We start from the raw sequence: 26,743 nt of genomic DNA on the forward strand, positions 1-26,743 counted from the left end.
ATACAATCATATGTCTGTGAAAAGTTCTGGACGCTGAAAAGACAAATTTTTGTATCAGCAAGACAGACACCTACATTTTAGTATTCATCTGCTGAGAATTAGGATATAAAAATCACTTTTTATTGAATTTCTTGGACCTTGATTCTTTTTATTAATTTGAGGTTATGATCTAAGTTTAGTGTAACAGCACGTGAGTATATATGCAAGTATCACTCAATTTCCATGCATCTGGCATTTCTAGATACAGTTACAAGTCTGAAAGCACAAAGGGCCACATGCCTAATATTTAATGGGGCTCCACAAGCTGCTCCATGTAATATTCAGTCAATCTAACCCACGAAATCCAATGTGCAAATAATATGTAAGTCTTCTACATCTCAGTTCTCCAAAATAAATCCCACCCTCATTCCCAGCTGATGAATCTAACCGTCACATTCATTTCTGACTTTCCTTCAGTTCAACAGAAAATTCAAACAAGTTCAGTTCAATACAGAAGCTTCAAGACCAAGCCACAGAACAGACAAAGCTTTACCGCTATCGATAAGTGAACCGTTTCTGGCAGCACGGAAGTTAGTTTCATGTTTTTCAGTCTAACTGGAGCTTTAACAGAGAAAGTTTGAAAATACCAGTTACACACCAGTTACATCCAGCTAGACTGAAAACAACAGCACTCAACTGATGTGCCCTTTCTGTAGAAAAGGGCTGGCTTATTCAAACATCCTTGGCTCAAGAAAATGAGGAGAACAGTATCAAAACTTATTCCATGTAAGTAAATAAAGACTACTCAGCAACAGCAAGATGAGAAATGTCTCGTCTCCTTGCACACCAGAACGCTCTTCACAAAGTCATCTGTCTTTTTTTTCCCTTAGGGACTTTTTATGGAGACTAATTTCGATGTCTCGTTTTATTACTATTCAAGAAAGTCCTTTAGATTTTCTGCTCAAATGTAACACCAACAGTTAAGCTACACACTTCATTTTTAGGATGCATTTTCCCCACCATTTTAGGACTTGTTTCGGCTTTTAAAACACCTTGAAATTGCCCTCAACTTAGAAGTTACAAATACAGGAGTTAGCATTTTCATCGTCTGGATGGTATTTTTTCCTGACATTTAATTAACCCTGTATCACTGATACTAATATTTCAGTTTCCACTAAAGTTACATTTCTGGTGCATTTTTTGTTGCTCAAATATGTTTTAAAATTTATTAACGGTATATTAAGGTAAAACCAATGGCATTTAATATAGTGAATTAACTGAACAGGTAATACCTACAAGCTATTCAGAAAAGCAGAGAAGCATCTAAATTACATCTCCTGTCAAGTATAAAGACTAGTGACATTACTGTGTTACATAATGCTAACTGCAGGTATAATTTATACATAAAGATTTCCACATTATATTATACCAAATTTTAAGACAGATGAGGGCTTTCAAGCAAATACCTTTAAACAAACAGAAGCCACTTTAATGTCAACAAATAAAAAAGATACAGCTTTTTAAAAGTTAGACAGTGATAGCAGACATCAGCTTCATCCACATGAACTGATTAAGCCTATCAGTAAAGATTTTTTATTTTAAGGAATTAATATTTATGTAGTTTCAACCACAGGCAAAGATGAATGAGGATTGAAATGCAATAGGAGATTCTCAAGAACAGACTTCTCCAAAGTGCCAAGATAAGAATGTAACCAGTATCTCCTTTTTACTTAAGCAGCATCAGAATCTTACTTTTCTTCCAGTGGAAGTACCATTTAACATAATTTCCCCCCTTATTTCATTCATGGAGACCAACTTACACTTTGCACATTTATGTCTCTTTCTTAGCTAATTGTTTGACTCACGGAAGGCAAAACAATAGTAAGATGCAACACGTTGGATATCTATTTCGAAGGAGGGAGACACCACTGACAATTCCATCATAGCTACTAAAACCTGCTACAACTGTGCTATGGAATAATTCCATGCACATGTAAAAGCTCGGCCAAATATTACTAGGCTGTACCCTTGGCCAAGAAAGGACAAAAGGTTATTAAGCCAGTAAGTTGGCAAAGGGGGGAAAGGACAAGTCTACCTCTAAATCTTAATAAACTAAATCTTAATAAACTAAATAATCTTAATAAACATGCCACTTATCAGTGCTTCAACAAGATGCTCAACCTTTCAAAATAAGTATGTACCTAGTAAAATGAAGATGGAGCTCTTGGTGAACATCACCGAAAAACTGTGAAGATGTAAAAGCGCTCAACATAGTGCTGGTCTGGCAGAATTACCAGAAAGGCTGACATGCTGGTAGCTGGTTGATCAGCCTGTCACCACAGATTCATAGATTTGCACACTACCTAGACTGAAGCTAGAATCAGAGCTTTCTGTTCTCTCGAGGGATCTCCATTTAGTCACATCAATTACAAACTAGCATCGTATTCACATACATGTAGTGCTGGTAACAAATGACAGGCTGGGTAACTTGCTATAACTTTTCCATATCAATATACTGTAAGATTTAATCAACCTCTGCAAAGGAACAATGGCATCGCTTTAATACGTGTCGACCTAGGATTCCACATAACCTTACATAATAAAAATAAAAAACATTTCTAAACAAGGTATTTTATTTCTGAATCAAAGCCCCCATAAGTTTTAGCTTCAAGATGACTTTCCCAAGCACAGCAAACATTCCAATTTTTCAGACACCGATTGCTTTTTTTTAATTTATTCATTAGAGAAGACTGTAGTCAAACACTGAAATCAACAACGATGGATTAAATTCCCCTTACTATTTTTACATTGTGATATTTATTGTTAACTTCTGCATGGGTTTTACATACACAATAAAAAGAGAACCTCCTTATGACAGGCGCACAAAAACCTTGGAAAGTTTGAAGGTTGTACACAGGGATTACAACTGAACTTAAAGGCGGCAAAGCAAAGGTGGCAAAGTAAATACTGCATCTCCTTTTTTTAATGCGCATAAAAGGTGCAAAAGCATTACAGTACTTCATCCATTCACCACCTTAAAACAGTGAAGAAGCCAAACAGAACAGTGACTACCACATATAAAATTGCTCACACCAGTCTTTGCGAAACTACAATCTGACTTCATCCTATTTTTACTAATTTCAAAGGCAGAAAATTCTGTAACTGATCAGTGGGATCAGGACTATGCCTTGACAGAGAAAGCAAAACTATATTAAAGTCTTCTTAGTCTTATGAAAAAAAACTGTTTTCATTTGTTATTTCAAGGGCAATATTTCAAAATAGAAAAGTAGACAAAAAATGAAACAAAACTCACTCCTTCCAATGATTCAGTTGCACAGCAAAAGGAAATGGTACCACATACAGAAGCGCTGGTTTTTTTATTATTATTATAATGATCAACAATTTCACAGCAATAACTAAGTAATTTTATTGGGTTTTTTTATGATTATAATATATCCACTGCTTAAGTCTTCTATGATTTGCTTCATAGTTAGTTAGGTCCCGAGAAACTTGGGAACAGTCACTTGAAGTTCATTGTTGTGATGCTGATTTACAAGCTATAGCTTGCTACAGTTCCATTAGATTACCACACATTAGATGTGGTAACAGCTTATGTACATACATATAAAGGTAGTAAATACATTTTGTACTAAGAAGAAAACATATATATTAATACCTATGAGCTTCATTTTAAAGCTGCATTGTGTGCTATCACAAAACAGGGCTAGGAGTCCAAGCTGGACAATCCTTTAGCCAAACAGTTTCATCACTAAATAATGCTGTTTGGCACTGATAAAAAGAAAAAAAAAAAAAAAATCTAAATTTTGACAGAATTTGGCAATTTGTTTCACACTTTGTTCATGTCAAAATAATGTTTCTTCTTTCAAAATGGGCTAAGAAAAATTTTTAAAATGCTTTAGAATTTTTCATTTTCCATCACTCAATGTTGAGTTTCTCAGTCCCATTTTCTTCTTAAATTGTTCATGAAATAAAGTTCAAATCATTCCTGGATTTGGTTCTATTCCCAATTCTAAGATAAAGAGATGGCATTGGACATAGAATGTCCAATCCACCTGTCTCTCTCCATACTGTCTTTAAAGTTGGACTATATTTGCATTCTATAGAGTAGACATGAGTAACAAAGCACACAAAACAAAAACCAACAAACAAAAAAGAGAAAATGTTGCATCCTTCCCAAGTTTCATCATATGGACTGCACAGATATTTCTCTTATCTGGAGTTAAGTACATAAGATACATCTTACTTCATTTCTACCACTAACTTCTATATTAAAAAATCCATAAAACAAAAAACCCTTGAAGCTTCCATGCTTACCATAAAAAAGCACAAGTTGTCAAGCAAAAAACCCAGCGTAACTCAACTGCTAATAGCATTGACCTAGTTGATATATTACCTAAATGAAGTTTTATAATAGCACTACAGTAATTTATGGTAATCTCTCCTGTACTTTACAGGTTTGCATTTGGGAATGGTAACATCAACATATAAAACAATTCCTCATGGTCTGTAGCTGCCACTCTAGAAAACTTAGTACAAATTGCTCAGAGCAGTTCAACACAGCTCATATATGCTTTGTGATTCCAAAATTCAATATCGTAACTTGTAATCAACTACAGAAATATTATGAACCGAATATGAGCAACATTAAAATGCAATTTCTGCTAACTACTGACCACTTATCAACTGACAACTTAGTCTGTTGAAATTAAGACAATCGGTATATTTTTATGGTGATTGCTAAAGCTGCTGACCATAAGTAAAATTATTGTGCTTTATAGACTTAAAAGTCTCTTAATCTAAGCAGCCAATTTAACCTAACATTTCTAAGGACAACATAACTTTAAGTGTGTTAATGAAACACTAAAAGGTAGCACAATTAAAATTATAGTGGAATATGTTCATATTAAGTCTTCCCTCCAGCACGTCGCAGAGGTAAGAATCTGCTTTAGTTACACAATAAAATCGCACAGCTTGTCACAGAAATGATGGCTATCCAACTACATTTACAAAAGTTCAGATGAAAGACATCTTATCGCTTTCCTCTCATTCCCTGCTCAAACCGTTAGTTAGGCAAGCAAATCAGGATCAAATCTTCTGCTGAACCACTTGGTATGACTCCACTGATGAAATCAGTGGCATATTTCCCCTCAGGTGGAAATACGGCATATAGTGGCATATGCCACATCACTAGAAACACACCTATTTACACCTATGAGAAACTGGCCCATTTCCTCTTAATTAACTCTATAATTAATATGCATCACCAAAACATTTAATTCCCAAAACAGTACGGCAAGGTTCAAACAACAGACAGCGGCAGAAATAAAGTTCCCACACTCATCTTTGCATGCTGCATCTTCTGTTTTTTTAATAACCAAAATAGTTACTTACTACTAAGACTTACCCTTGTACTCATTAAAGACATTCAGTCCATGGTGACTCTGATTTACTGAAATGTATGGAATTTATGGAAATCCACAGTACAGCTAACAGGCTGATAAAACTCCAAAGGTCATAATGCTATCATGACATTGTAATAGACATTAGCTCTCACATTCTAGCAAACATGGATGAAAATGCATTGAGCAGATAAGTAGCACCACCACTTGCGGACACCAAGTAATTTGGACAAACGCAACAGGCACCTTTTACAACACTACACAGAACAAATCTGACAAATATGGTATCCAAGTTGGTTCCCATGGATTAACCTAAAAACTTCAATGACCAAAATTCTATTTTGTACAAAAAACCAGGACATCTTTGCTGATAAAAGTCGCTAGCCTACATGCTGTAAAACCTACCTTATCCTAGGCTAGGAAAGATCTGGCACAAACTCTGACTTTTGTAACTAACTGCCTACCTGTACTACAAGGAGAAGAAGAAAGAAGCAGCAGCAGCAGATTTTTGTCACTTCAAAGCAGTTAGTAATACAAACTTAAACAACACAAATATACAAAGATACACATTTGAATTCTGTTTTACTAGTTGAGGGCACACTGTTGACTCTACACCAAAGAGAATGATTTGTATTTTATAGGGGTGGGATACAATTTGCTTGTAGCAGCCAAAGTACTAATAAAAAGAAGAAAGAAAGGGAAATAAAGACTAAAGCTCAGGAAACCATAGAGTTCTCAATTCAACACTGACCTAATGTTAGAGAACTCGGTATGTGGCACTTCTACAGTAAAAAGTGCTATAAGGGTGGTATTTCCTTCCCATATTCAGATCTGGATAAAAACACAGAGGAAAGAGATGGTGGAGAAAGGCTTACCTTTGGGAGAGACTAAAGAGAAGGCTGGTGATGGGCAAGATCAAAGTTGTGAAAAAGCAGCTGAAAGCAGAACTGCTTGGATTTCAATTTGCTGGACTTCACAAAACAGAAGGGCTCAACATGAAGATACAGAGCTCTGCAGAAAAGCAGACAAAAATTTGGATGAACTGGGAGCTTTGAGGAAAAAGCTGGGGAAGAAACTGAGGTAAAGGAGAAGAAATTAAAGGCAGCTCATAGGTGTATCTATAACCTTGATGTATAGAAGGGGAGGGAAATTTAGTTGTTACAGTTTATAAAGCACATCAGGTGGTTATGAAAGAATGAGACCTGTAAGCACAGTTCTCAGATGTTGTGAACAGGAAGGGCTAAGAGCAGTGCAAAAGTGCGAGTAACAGGAATCTGAAAAGGAACAGGAAAAACTGGTGAATAAGGCAAGAGAACAGAGTCAGAAAAACACAGCAGTGGTTTGGAGCAAGAAATAATCTGGTGATAAAGGGGCACCAGAAGTACCTGTCTGTAGGAAAGCAGTATGGTTTTCAGAGGTGGGAAGGGCTCTATGATTTGTGGTACAAATGTGGAAGACACAATTTGAAAGAGGAAACTTATATGTGAGGTGTAATAGATACTTCTGCTGAAGATGGCTTATAGGAACAAGCAGGAAGGCTTTTATCCAGACCGTCAGGAAGCTCACAACAAGCAATGCTTCTTCTGCACTAATTTCTTTCCCAGTGACACCTCCCTGGTCCATCAGTTGGCCAGCGTCTTGTGTAAGAAATGAACTCAGAAACGAAATGGGTCACGCAGCTAAATCAGAAAAATCATATCACACATCAGAGTAGCTGAGAAAGAATGTGTCTTCCAGAACAACAATGTGTTATGAGAAAAACAGTTTACTTGCTTGCTTTCAAAAAAAAAAAAAAAAAAAAAAAGTATCTGTGTTAGAAAGTCTCACTCCTCCAAACAGTAAGTGAAAGCCCCATCATACTCCCCACTCTGCTGTTGGCTGCTACCACCTTTTGGAACCAGGTTCCATAAGATCACAGTACTGGTAAAAAGAAACACAGTGGAGGACAGGCAACCATGTCCCAGGTTTGGATTTTCTATCAAGCACAACAGCCCACCATGTAATTACCACGGAAATGAGTGGAACTTGCAAAGTTCCACATCTTTAAGTTCTATTAGATAAATTAAAATTTCAGTTTACAATAATTAGCACCCTGATTTATCAGAAGAAAAACTAAAGTAATGGTATTATTTAATTGCAGTACCCTTAAAAGGAATGGTCAAGTTACTGACACACTAAAAACAAAATCAAGGCAGTCACATTCATATATGCCATCTAAGAATCCTTACTCCTCAATTACTCTGTTCTCACTAAGTTTCTGTAGTTTATATGACCCAGCACAAAACTCTTTGGTAGATCAAGCAAGTATACTACACGTACACGCTACAGCCAGTATTTCATTAATGCCCACTTAAGTCCCAAAAGGCCTCTCTTCTAGCATAGGTTTCTTTAAAAGTTGCTTTGATATGAAACACACTCCTCTGCAACCCCAATACCATGTAGCAGTCTATGAACATTCATATGAACATTATGCAAACACCAATTATCCCTTAGAGTAGAAAATGATGCAAGAGCAACTACGTGGAAATGCCATCCAAAATAGCACTCCAAATCTACCTACAGTTTGGAGACAGAGTTACAGAACGGACTATTTGCTTACCATTCTCTTCAGATCTGAACCCCAACATTTCAATAATAGAAATATGAATTCTCTAAAATATGTTCAAATGTTGTCAGTTATTTAAGATTGAAATTCACATAGATACAGATGTACACGTAAGACACATACACACACTGCCTAAAAGCAGAACTTTACATCTAAAACCCCAAATGCCTATCTAAAACAAAAAAAAAAAACACAAAAACAAAAAAAGGAAAAAAGAGTTTATGAACTCTTCATAACCCTTAGCAAACATCTGTCTGCATTCAGGAAAACAAACAAACCAAAACACCAAAAATGCCAACAGCCTACAGGCAAACCAGAAAAATACATCTATAATTTGGAACAAGCAGTACTGTCTACTTAAAAGAGGCTCTGAACTGGAAGAGTGCAGTAATTGCTCATTAAGGCTACAGAAAATAAGCACCGTGAGTGAAAGCTTCCAAAGCAACAAGACAGTGCTAAGCCCAATTCAACAGTCATTTTAATTTCAATATACTTCTACACAACACATTTAACTAGATGCAATCTTTTCCCTCCAGTCTTATGCTACTTGTTTTCTAACACTCAGAAATCAGAATTCTGTACTGGAAAGTAGAAAACAATACAACAATAGCCTCAAACAGTAGCTTCAGCCAAGGAGATTAAGATCAAACATGTATGATTTTTGTTCTTTTAAATAAGAGAAATTCAGATAAAACACTTCTCTGCAAGAGTGAAAACCAAGAAGTACTTGTTTTTAGTAATATACTCAATGTACTGAAGTTCAAATTTGCAACAGAGAAACAGTGCTAAAAAACCAAAGTAGTAGCTTAAGTATCTTTTAATCAGATTTCAGAGCACGAATATTCTGTTAAAACAGTAAACACAGTACGAAAGAAACTAACGTGTTTCCTCAGTATAGATTAGTCCACTGGATACGTAGTCAGTTTTTGTAGAGTTCAGTTTTTGGGTATCCTCAATATTTGACTGAAAGAAGTTTTAGAAAAGACAGGTTGTCACTAGAAAAAACCTACTTATATTCATGTTTTGAATGTATATGTATATATTTAAGTCATAAAGGATATCCGTAACACATCTTGTTCTTAAGACCTCTGAGACTCTGTTCAAGAGAGATAACACCACCAAGACCACTGCACGTTTTCAGCTATGTTTGGCCCTAGAATATATTATCAAAACTACAAAGTAACACCTAGGTAGAATAGTACATATTAGCAAGACATAGCCAGTTCAGTGCAGCTGAACCGTCTTTGACTTGATGCTTTTTACAGTTATACGGTGTTGAACGTTAACTCAGTTGTGCTGGAACTGTGAAACATAATCAACAGGTAAATCTAGATGAGCAAGTAGCAAACAAGAAATCGGACACTCCTGCATTTCAGACATAGGGCCATCACCAATTTAATATTTGGTCTCTAAAACATTTTAAACTCCAGTCCCACTACAGTCATTGTGAGATACTGCCAGTCATCGTGACTGAAGCAATGAAAGGGCACACCGTTCTCCCAGTCTGTAAAATGGGAACAAAAAATATTTCCAACAAAATGGAGAGGAACTGTTTTTCCATAACCAAAGGCCTGAGATAATGACAGATTAAGTGACACTATTCTTCTTACATTCTTCAGATTAAGATCATTTAAAAATTAAATTCCTACCATTCAGACCTCAAGAATCACACTGAGATAATGTCCTGCCTGCTCCAGTTAACATCAATGCCAATCCTCAGAATTTCCTACCTCAGTAAAAAGAGGAAAGTATATGCTTACCTATTGCTAAGCCATTACTACAGAGCAAAATCATTGCATATCTCCATACACACGTGACTACGGGCACATGTGTGAGCAACCATGTCATTTCTTCAGTTTTAAAAACTATCATTTTAAATTATGATGCCACATCACGTGAGTAATAACAGATTTCCTTTGCTACATCTTTTCTCACATGACACTGCTTTTATAGAACCCTGAATACATTTCAATGGCTTTTTTTATACATAAGCCATCAATACAATATGTTCATTTACTTCCACATCTGACTACTTGAGATGTTAAGAGTAGTAATTTGCACTCCCACATTCTAAAGAGTTGCTTTTAATAAGAATTTTCTGTTTTTTTATTTATACGTGTCATTCAATATTTGAAATTTGGCAAATGGAAGGCACTTTTCTCTTTAAAAAAAAAGATATTTACTTAAGTATTTGAAGTATAGTTTTCTTATTTTTTTTTTAAAGATCAGGCATTCACAGAACAAAACCCACTGGGAATGTGTTATTCAAAAAACTTCTAATCATTCCTTGAAACAAAACTGTGATACAACAAAAGAAAGACAACACCCACAAAGGTTCCTAAATCACCAAGCTGTTAAAAGGTTTGAGTTCTTGAACCAAGCCAAAACCTCCAAAACACACATCTGCATTAAATCTACCTTAACAATTTCTGATGATTTTATATTATTGATATATACTATCTATAGGGAAAACAGCAATTAGTTTATTAACAACCCTGTATTTTATCTGAGGAGAAGTATTCTGAAATTAGCCCACAGCATTACAAGTCATGCATAAAATCAGCTTTGAAAAGAAACTATGGACAGGGAAGAAGCAAAACTATTGGGCTGGGTCTCACCTTCCAATGGATAGCTCCTTCCCCACTACAGCATATATTGCTATTGGTGATTCACAAATTGTTCCTGACAACCCCAAGAACTCCATACTTTAAATATCAAATTGCTTTACGTTCAGTTTCACAATTAACAGCTACAACAGAGGCACTAGGAGTGGTGGGGTTTTGCTACTGCAAAAACATTTGGAGATACAGTAGATGTTTGAGATGCTTGCCCCACCACACGGACAGCTGGTATCTATTTCCACAGCACAGTGTATCTGACTCGTTAATTATCAGAGAAGCATCAGCACAATCAAGATGGGTATCTACAACCTCTGGATATTCCGAACACAATCAATGAAAGACTATCACTAAGGCAGTTATTATACAGTCTGAAAAAGCAGCGTATATTTAAGGCAAGGAAAAGGGGGGGGTGGAGAAGTTATTGCCTTTGGTTTGAGAATTAGAACATGCAAACCCCACATCTGCCAAGGTAAACGCGCTGACATTCAACCCAGTAAGACCACGCAGTCAAGGCTGAAGGAGCAAGGTCCCCAGTCCCACCGGCAGCCACAGCCTAAGCACTCCTCAGCCCAGCCTCAAACGGCCGTCACCAGCTACAGCTGTAAGCTATTTAGCGAAAAAAACGCCGACAGCAGCAGAGCAGCGCAACGCCTGTACGCACGACTTGCCTACGACCAGAGATCACCAGATCCCTTAACAATTTCTGATGATTTTATATTATTGATATATACTATCTATAGGGAAAACAGCAATTAGTTTATTAACAACCCTGTATTTTATCTGAGAAGTATTCTGAAATTAGCCCACCAGCAGAAGAATATACGGAATACATCGTTTAAAAGATGAGATCTGGGAACCGGTTAGAAACAAGGCGGCCCCCGCGGGGAGAGCGCGCGGTGCCGCTGCCCCGCCAAGAGCCGCCTCAGCCCTGCGCGCGCCGGGGATGCGGATTTTCACGCGAGCGGCCCGGGCGCTCCCGCCACGCCAGCGCGGAGCCGAGCGCCGCGCCGAGGCGCCCCGCGGGGGCGGGCGGCGGCCGCCGGCAGCGCGCCCCGCCTTTCCCCGCCGCCGCCCCGTTTCGCCTCAAGGGAGGGAGAGCAGCTGCCGAGCGGGGCGAGAACCCCCGCGGCCGGGCGGGCAGAGCGCGGCGCCGCGCCAACCCACCCCGTCCGCTCGCTCGCTCGAGCGCGCCGCAACCGCGGGCGAAGGAGACCCCCTATAGGCGTGAGGAGAGGCGATGCCTCAGCCCCGGGCACGGCTACCAACGCAGCGTCTCCGCTGGGCGACGGCGCCAGCTCCCCTCACAACCCGCAGCGGGGCTCCTGCAGCAGCGGGGCCGGCCCGCGAGGTGCCCCCGCACGGGGACCGGCACCGTCTGCCCGCAAGGCTCCACAGCGCACGCCCAGCCACACGTACACACCCGGCGGCACCCACAGAAACCCCCTCCGAGGGCGCCCGGTGGCTCCCGCTCCGGCGGGACAGGGCACCCCCGCCACCGCCCCCATCCCCTGCGACAGCCGAAGTTGGGGCGCCCGCGGCGCCGTTCTCACCGACCCGGCAAACTTACCGAGCGCGGCCACCGGCTGAACTTTCAGCAGCGCCCCGGCTCAGCCCCGCCGACAGCTTCTCCCATCGCCTCTAGGTGCGGTGCCCGCGCCCCGGTCCCCGGCGGCTGCGGCGCGGGCGAATATAAATCCACATCGCCGCTGCCGGCGCCTCGCCGCTCCCCCGCAGCCCGCCCCGGCCCCTCCGCCCCGCTGAGGGGACGGCGCCGGCTCCTGCTGCCGCGGCTCGACCCGCAGCGAACGGCGGCGACGCGTCAGGCGGTGGGAAGCCAAGGCGGGAGGGGAAGCGGGGCCGGGCTCAGCGCAGCCCCGCCGCCGCCGCTCCTCTCCGGCGGGCGTAGTGTCACCGGCGCCGCTCGCTCGCAGGCTGGGGTTGGTTTGAGGTTTTTTTTTTTTTCTCTTTTTTTTTCCCCCTTTTTGGCTCCTTCGCTGTTAATGAGCATGCCCGGGAGATCCGCGCAGGCGCGTTACCGACCGCCGCGCCTCAAGTCGCCTCGCACCGACCGCCACCGCGGGCTGTGAGGCGGGAGCTGAGGGGGCGCGCGGCGCCGGGCAGGGCTGGCCCTCAGCCCCGCGGGCGGAGGCGGCACGGAGGCGGGAGGGCGCGGAGGGAGGAGGCCGAGCCGTCCCCCCGGGAAGCTTTGGGCAGAGTTAGGGAAGCAGCTGGGGAGGTGAGGCGGCTGCGCCGTCTGAGGGCGAGGAGCTGCCCCGGCCCCGCGGGGACCGGCCGCCCACGCTGGCCAGCGGCTTCTCACACGCGAGGGAGAGGGAGGGAAGAGAAAGACCCACCGGCGGTCGTCTGCGTGTGGAAACGGCGCAGAATACCTCCCCCTAAATAATTCACCGTGCCGGGGAAGTCAGACTGATAGCAGAATCAAGGCTTGGGAGAGAGCTGTTGATTTATAGATGATGCTTCAACCGCTTTCCTGTCACCAGCTGAGCTTGTTAACGTGGGGATCTCCTGTGGCCACCTCCATCAGCAGGCCCCGGTCCTGGTGCAGGGGAACTTCATCTTCTGGTGATGATCTCTGTAATCTCATCGCTTACATGCTGTGTATGCTCAAGAGGACACGCAAAGGCATAAAGGTGACTACTGCTTTTTCGTGCCAGCTAAATCTGCATCTGCAGTTATTTGTAAAGATTTCACTGTGCTGAAGAATCCAAGAAACTGGGAAAGGTGCGCTGCAGGCTGGACCCAGCTCGTCAGTCTGTCTCCATCCTAGGTTCAGTGTACATACATGTACATACTGCATACATCTATCTGCCCATTGTTGAAAACCACTCTGGTTATTTACCAACACGAACGCACTGGAAAAAACGTGCAATTCACAATTCCTGTTATTTCTTCGCAAGTTTCTGCATAGACCACCTAAAGTCAAATTTCTCTTTTTACTCTGTACCATGCCCCAGGACGTACTTCATGTAGACAGTTAGTTCATGCTGTTTACACAGGTATTTCGGAAAAAGCACATCTTCAAGAAACAAAAACATCATAAGAACTGGCTCTTAGTAAAGAGAAATTACAGTTTTGCCTATATAATGTCTTGCATAAATAAAAAGAGAATAAATTAGGTAAGGCCATCTGTGATTCTAATATACTGCTGCTAATACATAACTTCTGTCATTTTTAACATTTAATCTTAGACAACCCTGGCCTGAGCTTGCCCTATCAGGAATAAAATTCAGGTGCCTACAAGGAATCGGAGTCATTTTTTCTTGATTCTTTACATAGAAACACTTACAGTTAGGGCTTTTATACTCAAAATTATTTCCTGCCAGTGTGATCAGTTTGTAGGGAACAAAGGAAAAAAGAAAACTCAGGGAACAGCATTGCAAAGGTGATGGACTGGCCTGAAAATGCAACTCATTTTCCAAAACATGTATATTAGTATCTGTATAAATAAGAAGCAATGGCAGTGTGTCTCCCCAGTTTGTGTAGGCTGCAACCCAATTCTGAAAAAAGTTGAGGTTAGTGATTCCAAAGCCAACCTCTTTGAAAAACAAAGGATGGGAAGATGAGAAGGACAAGGAACCAGAAAGATGATAAACTTTTCAAATCTAGCATCAAAATTGCTGCTTACATGAATGACAAAGTACTGACTTTGTGTCTGTCTTTCTAGACCTTAGCTATTTATTTCCTTCTATTCTACAAATTTCTAAAGATGCAAATTTAAGACGAAGAAGTTGGTCTAGTTCTTCAGAATGAAATCTCCTTTCAGCAATACTCCGGAAATCTAAATCTGCCTCTCTGTAAAGAAAGCACAGCTGTAAAGATCCTGAGGTAAATATAGAGTCCTTTAGGAAGTCCATCCTATCTTCCTTGGATTAAATGCATCCTATGCAGCAGAATGAAAGTCTCAAACTACTGTCTATACATTGCTTTCTTAGGAAGGCCAGAAATAACAAAAAAAAGCCATTAAACAACCTTCACCATGAACCGAATCTAAAAATCAATTATTTTAAGTCAGAATAGTCCTCTCTCCAAAGTTTGTCTCAAATATCTGTGACTTAGTCCTGGTAGGTGGAATAATTCTTCAGCACTATAGATCAGTCATGAACTATTCTGAGCCTGGAGTAAAGAGTAAATTTTCCTTCCCAGGAGATGTGGTTGTTTTGGTTTCTTCTCTCTCTGGATAGACTTTAACATTTGCTTTTCATTAACAGAAAAATTAGGTACGACAGGTTGAACATGGAAATAGTTTAAAACCAAAAAAAGAAAAAGGTCTAGAATGAAGCTGATATTAGTCACAGAAACATAAATCAAGACAGCCGACCAGTGTAGATTCCAGGTTTTAAGATGCTACCATAGTGAAGTAAATATTGCCCTGCTATTAGCGGACAAAGATCACGCGTTATTATTAATGCTTCTGCTTGGAATGTTATGGAATTGCCTATTGTCATCATTAACATATGGTAGTAATAAAAGGATGGTAGCCTCATCAAGGGAAGATATAAAAAGATAACCAGTGGAGGTGGATGTTCAGTCCTACCTTTGTCTCTTCAGCCACTGCTAAGATAAATGAGCCAAAGCTGATAAACTCAATAGTGGAAAATTGTTGCCAGGTATCAAGTGGAGTATCTGGTATATATGGTAATATCAGATACCCATAGGATGCTCCCTAGTGAGTTGGGGTTAGGGAAACCAAAAAGGTCTGCTTGGAGTACCATATAATATTGTAATATTACACATTAGTCCATGAGAAAGATACATAGGAAGGTGTGAAACTTCAGGTATATTACATGCATGCTCCAACAGAACTAGGAGCTGACTGCAATGCGAGATGAGACCCACTGGATAATGAGAGCTTTTCTTTTAGAGGACTACTGCGTAGAAGGAACAGATACAGATTTTTCCAAGAATCGGAGCAAAGATTTTTATAACTGGCAACAAGAGCCCTTAAGCACATCAAACCTAAATGTACCAAATACCAGAAGTGAACTGGGCAAAAGAAATGCTGACCCTCTGATTTCTCAACCAAGTATGCTAAACTGGCTTACAAGAAAGTGATAGGTAAAATATTGCGAGATACGCTGATGTCAAATAGAATTTTCTTGAGTGAAAACACATGTAGGTTTATATAGTATTGCAGCTCCCCACACGAAAGATTTTCTCTGTAAGTAGGAAAGAAGAATAGTATCTCTAGTGCACAGCTGCGATACTAGTCAATGCAGTACTGGTGCCAAGGACTTGCTTGACACCTTTTGGCCAGCTCAAGTTCAGAAGAGCCCCTTGAATGATTCATTGTCTTTTCTTGAACTGGTAACTGAGTTATGCTGAGGCATTGGTTTTAGATTATTCTCGTGCATCCTGTGGGAACAGAGATCATTGCCTGCATTGCAACAACCTCTGTTGAGACCTCAGACACAGCTGCTGGTCTCAGTGCTGAATAGGATCTTTTCAACCCACCTGGGGTAGGATATCACCACACTTACTGGAGTTCTGTCAGCCTGGGCCTCCGAGAATGGTGGTGAAACTTGCTCTTTTTGCCTCTTATTCTTTGAAGCAGACGAAGTCCTCAAAAACTTCTCTGAAAATTTGGGGAATTTTCCTAGTTTACGAGACTGCTTCCTGGACAACTGTAAGATAGGATAAGATACTTCCCTAAATAATGGAAGTGGTCTTTTGGTGTGCCATTTATGGAAATTACTCCTTCATACAGTTAAAAGGCTTCAAAACGCAGAGGCAGAAAATCAGCCAGATCCCAGTGCTGACTATTCTTTCTAACATAGATTGTCTGAAATACAAGGGTTGACTTGTTTGTTTTGGTCTTTTCAACAGACTAAGAGAAAACTATTTCAAGAAGGAGATGAAATATTTGAAGTCAGTCCCTTAATACTGGTAGGAAACTACCCAAATATGAAGGGCATTGAGATCCCAGCTGTCTTCCAGAACGTGACAGAAGGGACCGAGTAGCACTAATGACATTGCCCTGCCCGTTATATAACAGGCAGAAAAATTGTAAGGACATTTGAGACATTCTCAGACTCCAAAAGGACACTGTTGTGGAAGTTCTTGTAGTGTACATCAACATGGGATCCCAACCATACTCCAAAAGGTTAAATTGTTTTAAAAATCCAGTTATTTACACTTGAGAAAACTAATGACACCAATCCATCATTCCAAGTTGTGCGCAGTGGTTCTGGAATGTTGCCATTTTTTAAAATGATACATCAGTAGGTGCATATGAGGTGTGGATGTAAAACATGATCAAAACAGAACAACAAAAGTCTAGCTGTCCACAATGCATATTCACTTTGACAAGGCACAGATCATTGCACAAACTGGAATGTAAAGGAGAATCAGGATCAATTTTTTATAGTTATGAGTATATTACCTCATTATGTATTTTTCTCGTTATGTTGCTACTGAACAGAAAATTGATACATTCCACCAAAGTGACATGCAGGCACAGTCTTGCCCTTATAGTCTGAAGTATTCAAATTTGTAAAAGACTGGGGAGAAGAAAATGAGGTATGAAACACCAGTAAGAAGTTTTTACTTTCTGGACCAAAAGAAGGGTCCAGAAAGTAGGGAAAGCTGCTCTTCTACTTCCTTCTCACTGAGAAGGGCTCAATTTTGTGAAGCTAGGCTAAATACACATAGATACAGAAAACGATATGAAATTGCACTCCCATATTATTACCAGCTCCTGGCAAGAACAGGTTTTGCCCCAGACTTTCTACCAGAAACTGTACATCGTGTAGTAGAGCTAAGAAAGAAGTAATTGCAATTTCTGATGGGACATCACTTTCAGAAATTGTACCCCCAGAACCAAGAAAATGACTAAAGAGAAGTTGATATTTTTGAAAAAGAAATGAAACACGATGTATTTTGGTAGTCACCTTGGTGGAAAATGTATCAGAAATAGATTTGTTTACAGAACAGTTTCTACCATGCGAAAGACTGAAGAAAGCAATGCTGCCTTGTGCCATGTCTACAGGCTAGAAAAAACAATACAAATGTATGATATTGACTCTCTGCAAGGCTTTTCATCATTGCATGATGCCCATCTCCTTTGCTCACTTTTTAAATTTTCAGATGAGACTTTCATAGTTTTTACAGTGTCATCTCTCACATTCAGAAAGAACTCCTGTAAATAACTGCAAATCTTCTTTCAAAATTCACCTCTAAACTATCTTTTTCCAAGCTGCCTACCAAAAACGTGACCATAGTTAGGCTGTTCGGCGCTATGACCGCTGCCTAGCATGTTGACCAAAACTGCAAATGTGTTTCCTGATAATTCCCCATCTGTCTGGATGAATTGATTATTCTAAATCTACGGTGCCAAAAAAAAAATATGCACCTTTTCCACAATATGGCTCCCTCATTAACATGCAGTAGAGAGAACAAAAAAGTGTTGCAATTTTAATGGCTGGAGAGGGGTGTTACTTACTTATTTTCCTATCGTATGAACACAAGGTGGTGCTAATGCCCCTGTCACCAGTACCAATTCGCTACTTCCCCAGTAAGCCTTACTTGGGTGATGGCAGCTGACGTGGAGCTGGTGTACCAACTATTTCATCTTCCTTAAATTAATTATGAGAAATACTATCCATTAAGATAAAACATTTCGTTTAAAATTAACTCTTGGGGTTTTTTTGATCAACTGAAAAAATAAGCCCATTTCCAATTGATATAGAGAAGTATCTTCTTCGTTGTTTTGGTTTGAACCCCAGAACCCTCCAAACAGACTAGTTGTATTCGCAGCTTCCCTTCAAGACCTGAATAAAAATGAATTCTAGGTCAAGAAAGAAAAGGAAAAAAAGCCTTAAGAGCATCCATTTTTTTTCAGTTCTTAAGAAATAAATTTTTTTTTAAAAAAAAGCAACCCCCCACGAAGTGAACATGTGAAATACATAAATAAGTACACTCCCAGATAATTGAAAAGAGCTGGAGATGGGAAAAGAACAGTTTAAATGCTTTGCTGCTCTTAGGGGGAAGTCCTGTGGTACTGCAGAAAGATGCATCTAAACTAGATTTTAAAAACCTTTTACTAAGAAAGATGACTATTAAAAAAATTCATAGCTGAGAAATATTCAATGAAAATGTTTACTCCTGAATATGAATACATGCTAAAAGATCTTTGAGTCTATTTGCTTGCCCATTAGAGTGGAACTAAGGTAAAGCAATTCTGAAGAGAGATTAAACTTCCAAATAGCAGGGATCGTTTCTTTTCTAAATAAAATAATAATAAAATTTCTTATTGCATTGAAAGCTGACAGTGAAGAAGATAAGGAACAAAAAATCAAAGGCAATGTTTCATAGATTATTTTGGATCCATTGTCTCATCAGCCTCATGGTTAGCCTACAGTGTAATTTATTGCATAGGAAGGAAATCATAATAAGGATCTTTTTTAAAGTATAACGTATAAAGATATACAGTCCCTTCTTCCGTATTTCTCTTCAGGTTCATCTGGTAATTACATAATTATTGTGTTAGAAATTCTGACTTGCAGTGCAATATTTTTTGAGGCATTTGAAAGTGAACATACTTTATGAAGGATCATCTATCCAACCTGCTTCCCCCTTTTCTTGTTCCCTTTTATTACATAATACTGCCCTATGTTCCTGCTGCTTTTCTTCTTTCTTGTATTTTTGCTGATCTCTGTTGTTCATGTATTTACTTTTCCCTTAGGAAAATATACAAAAACAAGACCTAAATATCTTAATCTCTTCAGCTTAATTAAACATGAAAGTAACTCTGGCCTCATTAAGAAATGTCCTAAAGCCAACAGGTAAAATGGAATCAGACCAGTTTGAAATCTCATCCAGAGATCAGCTTGTCAGACAGTTCTAGTTGTTAAAGAAGCCTGGGATATAGCTACTGTAGAGAAGAGAAAAACTAAATGCTTAGTATAAATCTCAGTGGAAGAGATGACTAATTAGAGATGATTATACACAGATTTCTTGCATTAAAAGTGCTTTAAAACATAAACATTCAAATTTTCCTTAGGCTCCCAAGTGCTTCCTAGGAGACAAGCTTGCAAAAAATGTCTTTTAAATTATGTCAAATGCTTTTAAACCAAATGATTTTTAAGAGGCATATCACTGAAATTGTGATGCCTTGAATTTTCTTCTTCACCTTCAGTTTAGTAAGAAACTGCAATAAAATTTATGGCCTAAGTTAGTATCCTAATTGTCCCATAACAAAGGTAATCAAGAGTCATGCGGTACTCATTTGCTACCATTCACTAGCAACTTCAAAACCCATACCCAAAATTCACCTGATAGGAAGACACTGAACTGTCTTCAGAACTGAGGTCAAAACTATCAGAACGTTGATAAGAGACAGAAAAATGATGCTGTCCTGAAAACAGATCATCTGTGAGATTAAAAAAACCCCCAAAACTTAGAACACAATCTATAAAAGGGCAAATTTCTGGAATATTTATAGAAAATTCTGAAAGTCATTGCACAAAATTATCTTAAATATCTTCACCCCTTAGTTCTACTTACACTAGAGCAAATAGAGAATTTAAAATTTTTACCTCCATTTTTCTTTCAGTTTTATATTTGTTATCAAAATCTATCACAACTAACAAATATATATTATATTCTATAATATACTGTGAAACTAGTTAATGTACTTTTTTTAAGATAGTAACTCAAGACAGTACAATTCAAAGCACAAACGTTTTTGAGGGTTTGCATAGTTATCATGCATGTGTTCAGGAAAATCTGTATATACTTATTCACTCAAGATTGATTGAGAAGAAGTGCCAGTTTTTCACCTTTTAAAATATTGTCAATTCACACAGTTTGTTTTGGAAAACCCAGAACACAAAGCATTTGTCCATTCATCCATGTAGTTACGTGTCAGACTCTTTGTCTTATTATCGCATGTTCATGTCAGAAGAACATTTAATGTCTTTATTAACAACCTGAACAATGGGCAAGAGTGCACACTCAGCAAGTTTGTGAATAATATCAAGTTGTGACAAGTGGTCCATGCACAGACGAGGGCTCACAGGAATCTTATGAAGTTCAGTAAAGGACAACACAAAGTCCTGTATGCGAATGCGATAGTGTCGTGCACCTGTACAGTACAGGGCCAAGGCAAAGAAAGCAGCAAGCACCTGGGAATCCCGATGAACAAACTGAACGAGCGTTAGCACAGTGCCCCTGCAGCAAAGGACAAAGGCAGGCCAGACTGTATCTGGCAGGTAGAGGGAAGTCATCCTGTGCCTCTCTGCAGTGCTTCTGAGACCGTATCTGACATATGGTTTTGAGCTCCCCAGTACAAGACAGACATCAGCTTTCTGGAGTGAGGTCAGCAAGATGGGACAGGACAAAAGGCAACAGGCACACACTGGAACATGAGAAATTCCAACTAGATATCAGGAGAAATGTTTTCACCATGGGGTCACCAAATACTAGAAGAGGTTGCCTGAAGAGGTTATGTGTTCTCCATCTTTGGGAATATTCAAACTTGAAAGGACTAGGAGGCTCCAAGTGGGGGTTAGACCAAAAATTTGTTGAGATCCCTTCCAACCTAGGTTATTTTATGATTCTATGATCAATCACTTTATAACAAATTATTCTGGGCAACTTTAAAACAAAACAAAGCCTTTCAATTGATTCAACCCTTTCTTCCAATGAGATAATAGTCCTGAATAGCCACAGAAAATGCAAAAATTTTTTCAGCACTTCACTTGAACTTCAAAGAGTGGAGTTTATATCATTATTGCCCTTCCAGTGAATTACTGTCTTCTAGTTAAGGTCATTGCTATCAGCATATACTGAAAGAGATCAGCCATTCTGAGTCGGTAAAGAATTAAGATATGTAACTGGTCATAATAATTGTGAATGTTTAATCACTGTGAAAAGTTTTAAAAGGAGCAGTTCCTTAAGTACACAAATATCTTTATATTAAACATTTTTATAATTAGAATTGCTACTTTGGTACTAGCCATGTCAATAGTTAGAAGCTAATAATAGCACATGTACAAGGTTAATATTCTCACTGTTTATCTTCTTTTCACTTGCTTACCATCAGGACACACTGACAGTGGTGATGGGGTTAGAGTCAACTAAAGCAGAGTGTGAACACCCACAATCATAGAAAACACTGTAATGAAAATAAATACTGCAGGGGGCTATATGAATGTAATAAAAAAAAATTGCAATATTTGCTGTGCCACTAAAAAAAGAAAGAAGAGGAGTATTGTGGCCATATTTGTTCTAGCACTATTTTTAGGTAGAAAAGATTTTTTTTTTTAGAGGCTGTCTTCAAGACAGAATGGAATTGGACAGCTATTATTTATCAGACAGACAATATTAATCTGTAATTGGAAGGTGCCTGAGTCTTATGGTGTTACAGCATACAGAATATTACAGAAATATTCTGATAATTATTAATGCAGTTTGGGGGTGCCAGGTGCAGAAGACTGGCTCCCCCGTTCCTTAGTACATTTTTAACTATAAGTAACGTGATGAAAATGTTAGTATTCAAGGCTGCTAGTTCTTCTCTGCTAATTTACATTTATATTCTTAATGTCTCGATTGTGCCTAGGGAAATTTAAAACTCTATTTCATTAATGCTAACTTCTACAGAAATCCCAATATGCACAGAAGTTCCTAGATTGCAAGGCTAGTTATATGAGAATGCAGAAGCTAAACATAATTGCTGGGTGGTTATGATAGTTAAATATGTACTGTCAGTTTTGACTTTTGAACTCCCTGTAGACATAAATCCACTGTTCTAAAAGTTAAAAATATAAAGCAACAGAGTAATGGATTAAAATATCTTTAAAACAAGTGTTTTGCGTTCAAACTTTTGCTTGCAGATGTGTTATAAACTGTTACACCATAACAACATTGTGTTTGGCTTTTTCAGGAGAAGCTGCTGTGAAGAGTTAGATAACTTAATCTCTCTTTTTTGGGCTTTTGAATGGATGGCAAATTACAAATACATGTGCAGCCATTTTAACAGTCCAGACTGGGTCATGTTCTGGCAGGCTTTTGTGAAGTGCTGCAGTTTTACAATGCTAATGTAGCAGTAATGTGCACTCATTTACTGCCTGTCATCAGCTCTGTGCACAAGGTTTTGACGCAACTTCTTATTAAAAATAACCCATTTAGAGATCTGGATGCAGAAATCCCTACAGATATATATATAAAAAAATACATATTTTACATGCCTCTGAGTGCCTGAGGTTTGTCTAAACTGGCTATGTAACTTTTTTCCTGCAAAGCTGAACACCACCTGTTTTTATACCAATCAAAATGAGAAACAGAAAACAGAGTAAAGGCATACCAAATCTACACATCTGGTTGGGCAATAATTAGCTCAGGATGAATAAGACTTCTTAATTTTGTTATAGTCATTTAGTGCCTTAGGTCTGCCTGCAATTTCTGCCAGGCACACTACTCCAAAACTGAAGTTCTGACCTGCCTCAACTCTATGGAACCTATATAATGCATATCCATTCAAAAATAAATAAAGCATGTTTGCTTTAAATTATCAGAAGGTTCTGCTTTGGTCTAGTTCATATCCATCTTGCACAGGTAAGACTGTACCAGTATGAGACTGTAGAGAATCAGACCCAGAATAAATAATCTAAAAGTGATTCTAAAATATGCATGGGGCATTTATGTAAAACCATATTTTCTGCAAGGTAATCTCTTATGGAATTTATAGTACAGTATATTGCCAAAGAGAGAAACTGGAGAAAAGGTTAATAGCTGGACTAATTATAAATCCAGATATATATAATTCAGCTTCCTAAACAGCATCATGCCCTTGCGGTTTAAGTAAGAAATTATAAGGGAAATATTCTTTTGGAACCTATTGGTCTTTTGTGTAATATTTATGAGTATACTAGCATTTAATTAATTATGTATAGGTTTCTGACATGCATCTCATTTGTTTGATATATAATTTTTATCAGTAGTACTTTGTAGACAAGCAAGTACTTCAAGAAAGCAGAATATAATGTAAATCTGCAATAGCCTTTGGGAAAATGTATTAAGTATGTAAACCTGACTAAATGATGTGTGGAGATATGGGACAATATGTTAAACTTACAATTTTGCTATAGCTGAGGTAAATTTTAATGTTTGTGTTATTCATCCTAACTGCAAAATCTTTGATCTTAATTTTCACTATACAGGAATGGATAAGAAACACAATCGTTCTCATGTGAATGAGAAATAAAATACCATAGAGTTCCCTCATGCTCCTTTAACCTAAGACTTCTTTATGTTCTTTGTCTATTGGATGGGAAGAGGAGAATCAGATTAAAACAATCCAGTGTAATATTTGGTGTAAAAGCTAATGACTGGCTGAAAGATTTGTTTATATATGAGTGAATTACGTGCAATTTAGCTGTTCGCAAACTGATAAACACACATGTATATAAAAATAGGAAGCTGTAATGTAGTGTAGAATTATTAGTACACATTTTGTGGTCTACAACTGGAATGTACCTACAGTAAAGCAGCTCCAATAGCTTTGAATTGTAGAATTTGCGATGATGGGACCTTAAGCCTATACACTATTTAAAAGAGCCTAATACCTGTTGTGGAAATGCACAGCAAAGGTTTCTGGCGTGAGAATAAACCAGATACATCAATCTAAGTAGAAACATACAGAAATACTACGAGTCATGAGTAGAAATAATAATGAGATACAGGCCCAGCTGAAACATAAATGGACAAGTGCAGTAATATGCCTTTTAACTGTACTTTGCAATACAACATAGCTAAACAGGATGTACCTGACCAATTTTTTACAGCTGAAGACTATATCGGGGGGGTTTAAGTGCACTTCCTCCCCCCCCTCCCGCCTTTCACAGACCTTGTATTACTATAACTGCCACAGTTCTCAATTGTTTGATAATTTTACAGAAGTTGTCACAAAATGTTAATAACTTTTTTTGAAGACCTTATCAGAAATAATTATCCCTTTGCTCGATAACCTATCAAATGCACAAAGAGCTTCTGTTCCATAAAGCTCTCTGTGGTCATGGAGGAGAAAGAATTACAGGCATTTATTTATTCTCAAAGCTAGTAAAAGTGACAATTAGTCAAGCCTCTCAGTAACTGCAACTAACTGCAATGACTTTCCACCTTTTTGGAGCAAGATTCACTGCTGACATTCTTCCTGAATCCTATTCCCTCAGTCCTTGCTGGAGATAAAAGGCAGGAGGACCAGAATGGTTTGGGATGCAAGTTGTGAGGGTCAAAGGAGTTACTGCAGTGTGTTGTGCTGGAATCAATCTTGGCAAAGGGGAAATTAAAAAAAAACATGTCTGACCTGCCCTGCAGCTACTGCTTTCTTCCTGATTGATGATGTGGGAATAACGTAAAAGAAGTAAAGCTACGTATGTCACTGTTTGGGAATTATTAACCTAGGAAACAAGCACCAAGTTAGGTCTCTGTGTATTAGGTTCTACTCCCAGTTTGGCAAACAGACCATATTCCAGACCTCATTTTTTCATCTGTTAGAACAATACTGACCTTTACAAAGAACATTTGTCTCTATTAACGGAAAGTACACTGTGAGAGTGAGAAAAGGCTCTGTTGTTACTGTGTGCAAGGACACAAGAGGAAAAAGGTTCAGATTCTTTTGAACCAATATACTATCCTATTTAAAAGCAATTGACAGTGATCTATTTTCAATAAATTTAAATTTTTCAAATGTGACTGGAAAAAATTTCAAAAAACAATCATGCAACAACAAACTTTGCCCTGGTTGATAATCTGACACAGGCCTCCTATAAACACAAGCACTAAATCTTTAACTCATTACCTCTTTCCTTGTTAGAGGCTAAATGATACTTCTTTCCATTGTAAGAGGAATAAAGAGTATGCATTTTCTGAGCTGCTGAAGCTTGTTATTGAAATTAAAGTTTATGACACTGCTGTTTTCCATACTTGGACTCAGTCTATTGGATTTGTGTGGCTGCTTCCCGAAATAAGAAGGGCAGATGTCAAAGCGTTTTCAAAAGCCTAGGCAAGGAACAGGTCGTTAAATGGGCTGAGTTAAGCAATCTCCTAGAAAGGACACCTACTCAAAGTAGTCTGCGGAAGAGCTTGTCCTATTGTACACCTCCGTTTCTGTGACAGTACAGTCCAAACTCAACAACGTCCTTTCCTTTTACATTTAATAGCTTTGCATCTCTCTGGTTTTCAGTAAGATTGATTCCTGTAAAAAGGCTGGATGGCAAGGAACATATCAACCCCTTCACTCATCTTTAAATAAAAGAATGTGTATTTCAGTGTTTATGAAGTAGTGAGGAAGTACTGCTACTATTTTCCAAAGAATTCTTGTCAATTTTCCTTTCCACATGTTATAAACCATATTGATGTGAATGCCTTCTGAAGTTACTCAGTCAAAAAAGTAATTCATTTCAGTAGACCGATTTCTGAGGCACATCACTGCCCTGTAGATTTTCATCAGATTCCTTTCCTCACATGAAAAATGAGTACATTTCTACACTGCAATTTTAAATATTGAAGAAGGCTACTGATATCAATAAGTTTGATTATTCAAGACATGAGCTTACAAAGTGTTGAACACTATTATTATCAAAGTACAAAGCACAAGTGTGCAGCCTTTTCTATGTAGCACGCAGCAATTTGGAGGATTGGACCCTAAAGAAAGAGGATTAACAGTTATAGGAATTAATGTAGAGAGATGGAAGCCAAGATGTTACATAAGCCCAATATCTGGCCTTTTAGATTATTTAGATATCTTAATTTAGAAAGATATATTTAATTTATATTAAAAATGCATTCAAGCGTAGATCAATAGACTTTTCAATTTAGTCATACATCACATCTATTTCATAGTGTTCATATTCCCTTGGACCAAGGAGCTGGCAGCTCTGGATATTTAACACTTCATTAGCACACAGTATTAGCGTATAATAACAACAGGTTATATTGACAACAATATGCACTTTGTAATTTGACAGCGTTCATTTACAATTACCAACAGAGGGTGAGCGAGGAAGTAATTATATTAAAAATGGCATGGCAGTGAAAACCAGATTTTTTTGTACTCTATTCGTAACCTTATATATATATATTTTGAGGTCCTAAAGAGC

The 26,743-nt window shown here is 38.7% G+C and overlaps 1 protein-coding gene across 5 annotated transcripts in view; it reads right to left on the bottom strand.

The window, feature by feature from the left end:
• The window catches only part of TENM1 (teneurin transmembrane protein 1), a 1,260,898-nt gene that overhangs the window by 318,524 nt on the left and 915,631 nt on the right, over positions 1 to 26,743 (bottom strand). Inside the window, exon 15 of one of the 5 annotated variants that reach the window (XM_075435330.1) lies at positions 6,275 to 6,410. The exons of 3 other annotated variants lie outside the window; for them this stretch is intronic. The gene's annotated coding sequence lies outside the window, so the exon portion shown is untranslated. Of the gene's footprint in view, positions 1 to 6,274; positions 6,411 to 12,192; positions 12,393 to 26,743 lie in introns of those variants that run through there. One more of the 5 variants, XM_075435334.1, reaches the window with a different exon arrangement.

This window comes from Opisthocomus hoazin, chromosome 14, assembly GCF_030867145.1.
Source record: "Opisthocomus hoazin isolate bOpiHoa1 chromosome 14, bOpiHoa1.hap1, whole genome shotgun sequence".
Classification (NCBI taxonomy): Eukaryota; Metazoa; Chordata; class Aves; order Opisthocomiformes; family Opisthocomidae; genus Opisthocomus; species Opisthocomus hoazin.